The 10,380-nt window shown below is 38.1% G+C and overlaps 1 pseudogene; it reads right to left on the minus strand.

Annotated features, from left to right (window-relative positions):
- Positions 1 to 672: 672 nt before the first annotated feature.
- LOC102506514 lies at positions 673 to 1,193 on the minus strand (annotated as a pseudogene).
- Between the last annotated feature and the right edge of the window lie 9,187 nt (positions 1,194 to 10,380).

The following is a 10,380-nucleotide window of genomic DNA, read 5'->3' on the forward strand; positions in this document are numbered from 1 at the left end:
TTTTTTTAGTTTAATGTATTTTATAACATTTTTAATTGAATTATAGTCATTTTACAATGTTGTGTCAATTCCAGTGTAGAGCACAATTTTTCAATTATACATGAACATACATATATTCATTGTCACATTTTTTCGCTATGAGCTATCACAAGATCTTGTATATATTTCCCTGTGCTATACAGTATAACCTTGTTTATCTATTTTAATAGCAAACTTACAAGAACAGCACAGAAGACAGACAACATTAAAAACATGTACTTGCATGTAGGACAACTCAGTTAGAAAAGTATAGTGAATGGATGGAGTCTACTGTATGATAAAAATGCTACAAACACCATTTAGTTGCCATCAATAAGAAATGTACTTGTTTTAAAAAAAATCCAAATGCTGGCATTGTCCAGAAACATTTAACAGGTTTATTTATAATTGTTATAAAGTTGAACTGCTGAAACTTGTTCACTGAAACATTTTGACTTACATTAATGCTTTATGTCCCCGCATTTATATTAAAAATTCACACACAAATGAAAATGGAAAAACTGCCAATACCTGATTTCTGTCCCCTATTTCTCCACTTGGAATCATATACTTAGGTACCTTTTGACCCAATGGGAAAAAAAAAAAAATCTAACGTTAAAAACTACCAATAACAGGAAGAGATTTTTTTTTTTTTTAAAGAATGAAATGTTTCCCATCATAGTGGATTCTGAAGCACGTTCTCCGTATGCGGCGTGCTAGCTGGATGCCTTATGGCATAATTGTTACACGTTTGGCATGGATAGCACACAGGTTGGTGGCTTCAAAAAGGCCAACCAGATAGGCCTCACTTGCCTCCTGCAAAGCACCAATAGCTGCCCTTTGGGAGTGCAGGCTGTTTTGAAGTCCTGAGCAATCTCCCGCACCAGACGCTGGAAGGGAAGTTTGCGAATCAGAAGTTCAGTGGACTTGTGATAACGTCTAAATTCACGGAGTGCCGCGGTACCAGGCCGGTAACGATGAGGTTTCTTCACCCCTCCAGCAGAGGGCGCACTCTTGTGAGAGGCTTTTGTAGCCAGTTGCTTCCTGGGTGCTTAACCACTGGTCGATTTGCGGGCAGTCTATTTTGTACGAGCCATGGTATAGAGACCCCCTTACTTACCCCTATATCTGTATATAGACATATTTTTTCAGATTCTTTTCCATTATAGATTATTACAAGATATTGAATATAGTTCCCTGTGCTCTACAGTAGGTCCTTGTTTATCTATTTTGTATACAGTAGTGTGTATCTATTAATCCTAAACTCCTAATTTATCCCTGTCTTCAGAATTAGGGGGTACCATTTCTCATGGAAGCCTGAACTTTTAACAAGAAAAGGTGAAAAGAAACCCACTCTTCTGTGGCATTCTTAAAAGTTTTGGTACTGTGTGTTTTTAGCATCAGTTAAAATTATTCTATTACAATGCAAATTACATTGTTTTAGAAGCAAGATTAGGAATAAAGGAGTGGACACAGGTTTAGAGAGCTTGGCTAGGCCCTGCTGGGAAAGGCAGGACTAGGTCCCCTCATTGTGTCCCTGGCAAGTTCGGCCTCCCCAACTTTAGAAGCAGAGAGGGAAGAAAGGGGGTCTGATTCTCCTCAGTTGTTCCAGTCTCATCTTTGCCAGCCTCTGCCTAGACTGATCCCAACTTTGGACACCTCACTCTACATTAATGCCTTTAGACATCTCTTTTTCCTTCTGCATTGGAAAAGGCTGCCCATGAGATAGAATGATGTTTAGACTGGAATTAGACATCATCTATAAAATTGTAAGGATTTTCAAGTGAGTGTGCATCTGTGAATGTCAAGAATTGTTATTTTTTAGTGATTTCCCAAGGGAACACAGATAAGAAACATTTAAAATATTTTCCTTCCGTGCCCTTTGCTAACATCATCTTTGCTCATCTAGTTGTTGAGAACATGAATCAGAGAAAACTGTTGTGTAATCTAGAGGAAAGAAATGTTCCCAGATTCTTATCCTTGAATGAGAAATATGGTGTATTTAAGCTTCAGGAGTTGCCATAACAAAATACCACAGACTGGATGCCTTAAACGGCAGAAATTTATTTCTCACAATTCTGGAGGGTGGAAGTCTAAGATCAAGGTGCTGGCAAAGTAAATTTCATTCTGAGACCTCTTCTCTTGGCTTGTAGGCAGTTGCCATCTCACTGTGTACTCACATGACCTCTTCTTTGTGAAGCGGAGGAGAGAGCAAAGAAGAGAGGGAAGAAGGGAGGGAAGGAGGAAGAGAGAAAAGAGAGAGAGAGGAGGGGAGAGAGGGAGATGGGGAGAGAAAGCTCATAAGCACACTTCGGTGTCTCTTCTTATAAGGACACTTACCCATCTGATCAGGGCCCCACCCTGATATCCTCATTTAACCTTAATTACTTCCTTAGAGGCCACATGTCTAAACAGAACCACACTGCAGGGGGTTAGGGCCTCAGCATGTGAATTTTGAGGGGACACAACATTCACTCCATAACATATGGTGAAGATGCCTTCATTCTCATCCATAAATAACGAGCTGAATGCATTTGATGCACTTGTTCCCTGTAAATATATTGGTAAAATCTCTTTAAATATTAAAGCTAAGGATGGAATCCCACAGCTTAGTAAATTTTTTCAGATGGCTCAGAGAATATTCTCTCTATGCCTGAAGGTATTTATGTTTCCCATAAAACAGCTGATTGAGAGAAATATTGTGCTGAGACGTATTGTATACCTAGACTATTTCTATATCAAGCATTTAACTGCTAACCTAGAGTTAAACCCAGGAATAACAGACGGGCCTTCTCAAGAGGAAGGATGCTGTCTGCAGCAAAACTTCTCCTGCCAATGTGAAAAAAGGAGAAAATGTTTCAGGGAAACAGCAGCGTTTAAAGAGAGTTTAGCCAGAGTTAATGTTGTTATTTTGGAAAAAGCACCCAAGGTCTTGGTTTTGGGGATTGTGTGGAGTCCTTAAGAAAAGGAGCAGGCACTTCTGCTTTCAGCCAAGGTTAAGTAACAGGTAACAGATATAACTTCCCATCTGAAAGAAGAAAAAACTCCCAGACAATATAAATGAAACAGTGGTTTTTAAGACACTGGATATTAGGCAATGAAGGAGAGTGATCCCTGAGAGATGGGAAATAAACAAGGCGAGCCCTGTGCTTGCTCAGCTTACTGCCTGGAGACAGTTTTCAGGCTGAGCAATGAGATATTTCAGGCCTGAGAATGAGATAAAGCCCAGTAGACTCCTTGAGTTGAGAAGATTTCCTGGTTGTGATAATAACTACAGTTTTTCAAGATGTTACCATCGGGAGAAATTTGCAAGAGGATACACGGCCTGCTCTGTTATTTCCTACAACTACGTGTGAATCTACAATTATCTCAAGATTAAAAGTTTAAAAAAAACCTTAATTTGAAAAATAACAGAAATAAAAGTGCTTTCAGATATACAAAAGCTGAAAGAATTCATCACTACCAGACCTGCAGAACAAGAAGTGTTAAAGCATGTCCTTCAGGCAGAAGGCAAACGATACCATATGGAAACCAGGACCTACATAAAGGAATGAAGAACATTGGAAGTGGTAACTACATAGGTAAATATTCAAAATATTAAATATTCAAATATTCAATATTTAAATCTCCTTAAAAGATAATTGCCTGTTTAAACAAAGATAATAACGTATTATGGGGTGTATAACATATGTAAAATTATAATGCATGACAATAGTATATATCTCAGCAGTTACAACCATAGTATAAATCCCAGGAGGGCAGAGATGGAAGTATATTATTGTGAAGTTCTTATACCATATATGAAGTGGTATATTGTCACTTGAATGTAGACTATGATAAGTTAAATATGTTTACTATGAAATCTAAAGCAACCACTAAATAACAAAGAATTATAACTTATAAGTCCACAAAGGAGATAACATGGAATCATCATAAAAATACTCAATCCAAAAGATAGTAGAAAAAGAGATAAAAGGGCACAAAGGACAGTTGGGACAAACAGAAAATGAATAGTAAGATGATAGACTCAAACCTAAACTGTATCAATAATCACATTGAACTTAAATGGTCTAAACACCCAAATTAAAACGCACAGATTGTCAGATTGGATAAAAAGGAAAGACACTACTATATACTTCCTAAAGGAAACACACTTTAAATATAAAAACAGAAATAGGCTAAAAGTAGAACAATGGGAACAGATACATTGTGCTAACACTAGTGAACACTAGTAGAGTGACTGTATCAATATCATACGATGTAGATTCTAGAGCAAAGAATGTATCACAGAAAAAGTCATTTCATAGTGGTAAATTAGTTAATTAATCAAGAGAACATAACAGTCCTAAACATTCATGCACCTAATAACAGTGGATCAAGATACATGAAGCAAAAACCGATTGAACTGCAATAAGAAAGAGAAATTTTAATACCCTTCTTTCAAAAGCTGATAGAACAAGTAGGCAGGAAATTAACAGGGATATAAGTAGATGTGAACAACACTGTATTGTTCTCTTCAAGCTGCCATAACAGAAAAGACTGGGTGGCTTAAACAACAGAAGTGTACTTTCTCACAGTTCTGGGGGCTGGAAGTCAAGTCCAAGATCAAAGTGTTGGCAGGTTTGGTTTCTTCTGAGGCCTCTCTCCTTGCCTGCAGATGGACATCTTCTCCCTGTGTCCTCACACGGCCTTTTCTGTGTGTGTGCGTGCTCCTGGTGTCTTTTCCTCTTCTTATAAGGGCACCAGTCCTATTGTATTAGGGCCTACTCTTATGACCTCATTGAACTTTAATTACCTCTTTAAAGGCCCTGTCACCAAATATAGTCGCATTGGGGGTTAGAATTCAACATATGAATGTTGGAGGACCACAATTCAGTTTATAACAACACTACTAACCAACCAACTTGACACTTACAGACTAATCTACCCAACAACAGCAGAATACATTCTTCTTAAGTGCACATAGAACATTGACCAATATAGACCATATTTTGGGCCACAAAACAAGCTTCAATAAATTTATAAGGGTTAAAGTTTTCCAAAAAATAAAGCCAAACAAACAAACAAAATCCAAGCCATGGCTTCACTGATGAATCTACTAAATATTAAGGAGGAAATAATAACAATTCTACACAAACTTTTCCAAAAAACTGGAGAGGTGGCAGTACCTCCCAACTCATCCTATGAGGCCAGTATTATCCTCATACCAAAGTCAAAGACATTACCAGAAAAGAAAACTACAGACCAATATCCCTCAGTAATATAGATGCAAAATTTCTAAACAAAATTTTGGCAAATCAAATTCCATAATATATTAAAATGATAATACATTATGACCAACTGGGATTTACCCCAGAAACGCAGGATTCATTTAACATTTGAAAATCAATTACTATGATTCACCACAATAATGACAATGACAAAGTAAAAAAAAAAAATATGGTTATCTAAATAGATGCAGAAAAGAATTTCCCCAAATCTGATGCTCATTTTGATTTAAAAAAAAACCCTCCCAGAAAATTAGGATAACGGGAAACTTTATAGGGCATCTGGGAAAAGGGAAAGAAAGGAGCAAAGCTCCTCAAGGCCATAGCACTAGTTGAGCTGGGTACCTGCAGGCCCCCCGGATTGCTGAAACATCTGTCAATGCTGGGGTTGAGCCTTCTGAAATGAAACTAGCCTTCATATTGGAGTCTTTGGGATGTTTAATCTCTTGTTAGCCTGACAGCGTCCTTGAACTTGGATTGTACATCAGGTTCTGCCAAGGGACATAGATCTTTGCTTTGATACTTTAACAATATCAGTGGTGATGATAGTGATAACAGGAATAGCTAACAATTACTGCATAGCCACTAGGCATTAGGCACTGTGTAAAGTTTGATGTAGATTAGTTCACGGACTCTTAGAACAACGCTATGACGGAAGTACTTTTAAAGAAAATATTAAAGATAAAGAAACAGACATAGAGAGAGGAAACAATTTGTCCAAGGTCACACAGTTACATAGCAGGACATAGGGATAACTCACACACTCTAACTAGACAAATGGTCAACTCCTAAGGCATTTGGGGTAACTTCAGAATTGATTTTTTTTTTTTTTTGCTTTTCAGAAGATCTCTAAAGGTAGTAATAAAATTTTAATTTTTTGCATATCAAATTGTAGAAATTGTATATCATTTTAAATATATTTTATTGAAGTATAGTCAGTTTACAATGTTGTGTCAACAGAATTTATTTTTTATACCACATGATGGTACACAACATTTACATGGGTGGCACAAAAACTACAAGGAATTTTTATATATAATAAGGACTAAATATACATATAATGTGTCAAGGTTGATATAGTGGGGGAGGGTATAGCTCACCGGTAGAGCGCATGCTTAGCATGCATGAGGTCCTGGGTTCAATCCCCAGTTCCTCCATTTTAAAAAATGATATAGCAAAGACCATATGTGAGTCATTTATCCAGAAATAATGAAAATTTACTTGGGGTACATTTGTCTGAAATCTCATTTATGATGGTTTTATAAATTGAATAAAAATTTATTGAATATGTATGAAGTATACCAACAGATATTAAACTTTTTTTTTCCACCTATGATGGGCCTGTGGGTCAGTGTATAAGTGCTTGGAATAAATACGCTAATCTTAGAAATTTTTTACCAAATGCATCTCTGATCAAAACCAAAAGCAGACATTTCAGAATCACTTCCTTTGGGGAAACTGCTTTTTGTTTGTTTAATTAATTAATTAAAAAATAAAATTAATTGCTGACCACATTGAATTGCAATCCCTATCAAGGGAGCTACCAGGGAGGGCCAGAGATGTATGTCACTGTTCATGGCACCTCAAAGATGGCTCCACTACTCAGTTTGTAGGTTCATATTGATCCCTTTACTTAACTATTAAATATTTTCATATTTGAGTTTTGCTTTATTTCTAAGAAATAAACATACCCACCAAAGGATTTCATCATCAGAGTAAATATTTAATAACAAAATTACAAGACTTTATTTGGTTTGATTATTTTTTCTTTTTCACCCCAGCTTTACTGAGAAATAACTGTCCTTTTTTTTTTTCCTGAACTCATCTGATCCTTGGGTTGGAAATTGAAAATATACAAACCTGCATGTCTGATTTTATGAAAACATGGAAGTATTATATATAGCATATAAAGAACTCTTTAAAATTGATTTAAAACAATCTGTTGGTTTAATAGTGTGTTTCATCAATTTGGATCACAAATTAACAAATTTTGAATTTTGGAAAATTCAAATTACCACTCAATGTATTTTGTTAGAACAGACTTTCTAATAAGGAAAATTAATGTTGCAACTAGTGTGCCGGTTCACTTGTAAATTTCCCACGCTTCTGACCCCGGGGTTGTATATTAAAAACGTATTCAAGGACTATTCAGAAGTGGAAACTTCCATACTCTGCTTTAGACGGAATAGTTACAGTTGCATTGCCACTTACTTAAAAGTTGCTGGTTTGCAGCAAGTCTCAGGCCTGCACCACCTCCCATTGGCTAGGAAGGCCCAAAGCCCACCTCCTGTGCGTAGCTACTGGTCTGATAGTGGCTCCTTAGAGTCTGAAAGTTGGCTCTCTTTTCACTCCTAAACCCGGGCGGTGAGGAACAGCCTATCAATATTCGTGGCATCCCAAAGCCCGCCCTACACTGCATTGCCATTGGCTGTTCTCGCTGCCTGTTAGGGGTCGGGAGCTCAGAGTGGCTGCTTGCAGAGCACTGCGGTGGTCTAGAGGAGCTGATGGTTGAGGGCGCTGACTTAGGACTGTCGGGACGCCCAGCTAAGTCTTCATCTGTCCCTGTGCAAAATGTGTATACGCGGTTCTCTCTCCTGCAATGGGTTGCTGAGAGGGAGGCAGTGCGATGGGATCTCAGAGGTGGCGTTCTCCAGGAGGATGCAGGGGCGAGGGAGCAGTGGCCTTGGGAAATGGGAGTGTTTCAGAGCAGAGCCTCAGACACGTAGGACTGCTGGGGTAGATCCAAGATTCCTTAGGGTGCCTCTGGCTTGAACCCTTGTTCAACAGTTTTGTTGTTGTTGTTGTTGTTGTTTTGTTTTTTACCAAACTTGAATTCCTGGAACTCTCTCCGCTGTCTCTCCGTAAAGGCAGCTTGAACCTCAATTTGCTCAGCTATGATATGGGTAGCCTTAAAACAGCAGTCGGTGAACACTTAAGATTTTGAATGTTTTTCAGACACGTTTCTCAAATTTAAAACCAACAGTAACAAAAAACAACAATCAACTTAAAATTCCTTAAACTTCTAGGTGGATAATTTCGAGGCGGGGGGGTGTCAGAAAACCATCATTAGCTAGTTCGGGTTTTAATTTTTGTTTTAATACGTGCTGCTCCTGATGATTTTAATGTGATGATTAAAAACTGAACTGAAATTCAAAATACACTCCCTTTGCCCACGATATTATTCTTTCTCCTGGTAAGCATTTTGGAGCCCCTCACCAAGCTCCAACTGGAGTTGTTCCTGATCCCATGTGGTGCTGAGGTGGCCGCCAGGGCTCCTGCACTGAAAGATAGGGGTGCCTGCTCTAGGGATCCAATTTCAGAACAGAGAAGCTTTTAAAAAAATCCTCTAATAAGAATTTATAAGAGGTCAAATTTTGCATACAATAAAATATGTCCATTTTCAATATAGAGTTCAGTAAATTTTGACAAATACATACTGAACAGCCCAGTCACGTCCAAAAGTTCCTTCATGCCCTTCCCAGACATTCTCCCCCAAGATGACAACGAGTTTGATTTCCTTCACTACAGATTATATTTCCTGGCTTAGAATTTCATGCAAATGGAATAATATAGTATTTCTCTTTTGTGTCTGGTTTCTTTCACTCAACCTTATGTCTGTGAGCTTCATAGACATATGAAGCAGTTTATTCCCTTTCATTTGCTAAGCAGTATTCCATGGTCCCATTGTTGTGATTCTTTGTCAATTCTGTTGTTGAACACTTGGGATGTTCCCAGTGTTTTGCTATTATGAACAAAGCTAATATGAAGATTTGACTACAAGTTTTTGTGTGGACATACTGCAGTAGCGTGCTGTGGCTGGCTCACTGGAGCTGATTTTGCGAATCTCAACTCTAGCTCAGTGATGTCATATTAGTACATAGTTTGAAATAAGCCGGGATGGGAGTATTTACACCATAGTTGGCAAACGTTACAAATTAGAGCTATTTTCCTCTAGAGAGCTGGTGGGTATACATTTACCAGCACGCCATTGAGCATGTGTTTTCATATTTTTTGGAGTAGATACTTAGGGGTAAGATTGCTGGATTGCAGAGTATGTCTATGTTTAACTTTGTATGAAGCTGCCAAACTGTTTCCATAATGGATGAAACATTTTATATTCCCAACAGCAATGCATGAAAGTTTCAGTTGCTCCACGTTCTCATCAATACGTGGTATTGCCAGTCTTTTTAATTTTAGCCATTGAATGGTTAAGACCCGCATGGAAGAGGGGCAATGGGAAATGAAGGTTATATGGCAGCCTAGTAAGTTGAACTTTTGTCTCTCTCCTTATAGACAGAGAAAGCCCTCAATAAACACAAGCTGAAGCATTTTGAGCCCCCCTTCACCTAATGCCCTTTCTCTGATCTGTTTCATTTCATCGCAGAGGAATGCTGAGGCTTCTAACGGGAGAAGGTAGTCATTTCAAACACAACAGGTCGTTCATTCTGTTCGGGAAATAATTGAAAATAAAATCTCATGCCAACCCAGTGAATCTTCTCCACAAAGGGAGAAAAGAATGAAATACTTTTATTATGGAATAAGCATTAGACTAGACCGTGATGTGCCTCACAAGCAATTCACTGAAGAGATTTCGGAGAAAGAAAAAAACTTCATCCTTTTTTACAGCCAGGCAGATACAACCCATGACATACATGTTCTCAAGACAGATGATAACTTGGCCTCAAGAGAACTTGACATCGCCATTTGCTACACACAGTTAATCTCAAATTCACCTGGTCATTGGGGTAGCCATTTGCCTTTAGGCAAAGGAAAAATAAAACACAGATCTCTTTGACAAGCAGGTGATGAGTTGAAGCCAGCCGCCTAGGTCGAATTCGTAGGGACTTGGGAGATAGGGTGCTATCTCCGTTGATGTTTACATTTCAAAGAGATGGCTCCCAGGCCCTTAAGAACAACATTCCTGAGTTGTAAAACTGGCTGGAGGCCTTTTAAAAGAATTACATTCCTCTAGTAGGGACGGAGAAAGAATTCACATGTTTTCTAAAGGAAATACTCTAAGAAAAGGGAGGATGGAGAGACTCTCATGTGTGAAACCAGGGAAAATTCAACTTTTTAAAAAATGGTTATCGTCTTT

This window comes from Camelus ferus, chromosome X (genome assembly GCF_009834535.1).
Source record: "Camelus ferus isolate YT-003-E chromosome X, BCGSAC_Cfer_1.0, whole genome shotgun sequence".
In the NCBI taxonomy this organism is placed as follows: Eukaryota; Metazoa; Chordata; class Mammalia; order Artiodactyla; family Camelidae; genus Camelus; species Camelus ferus.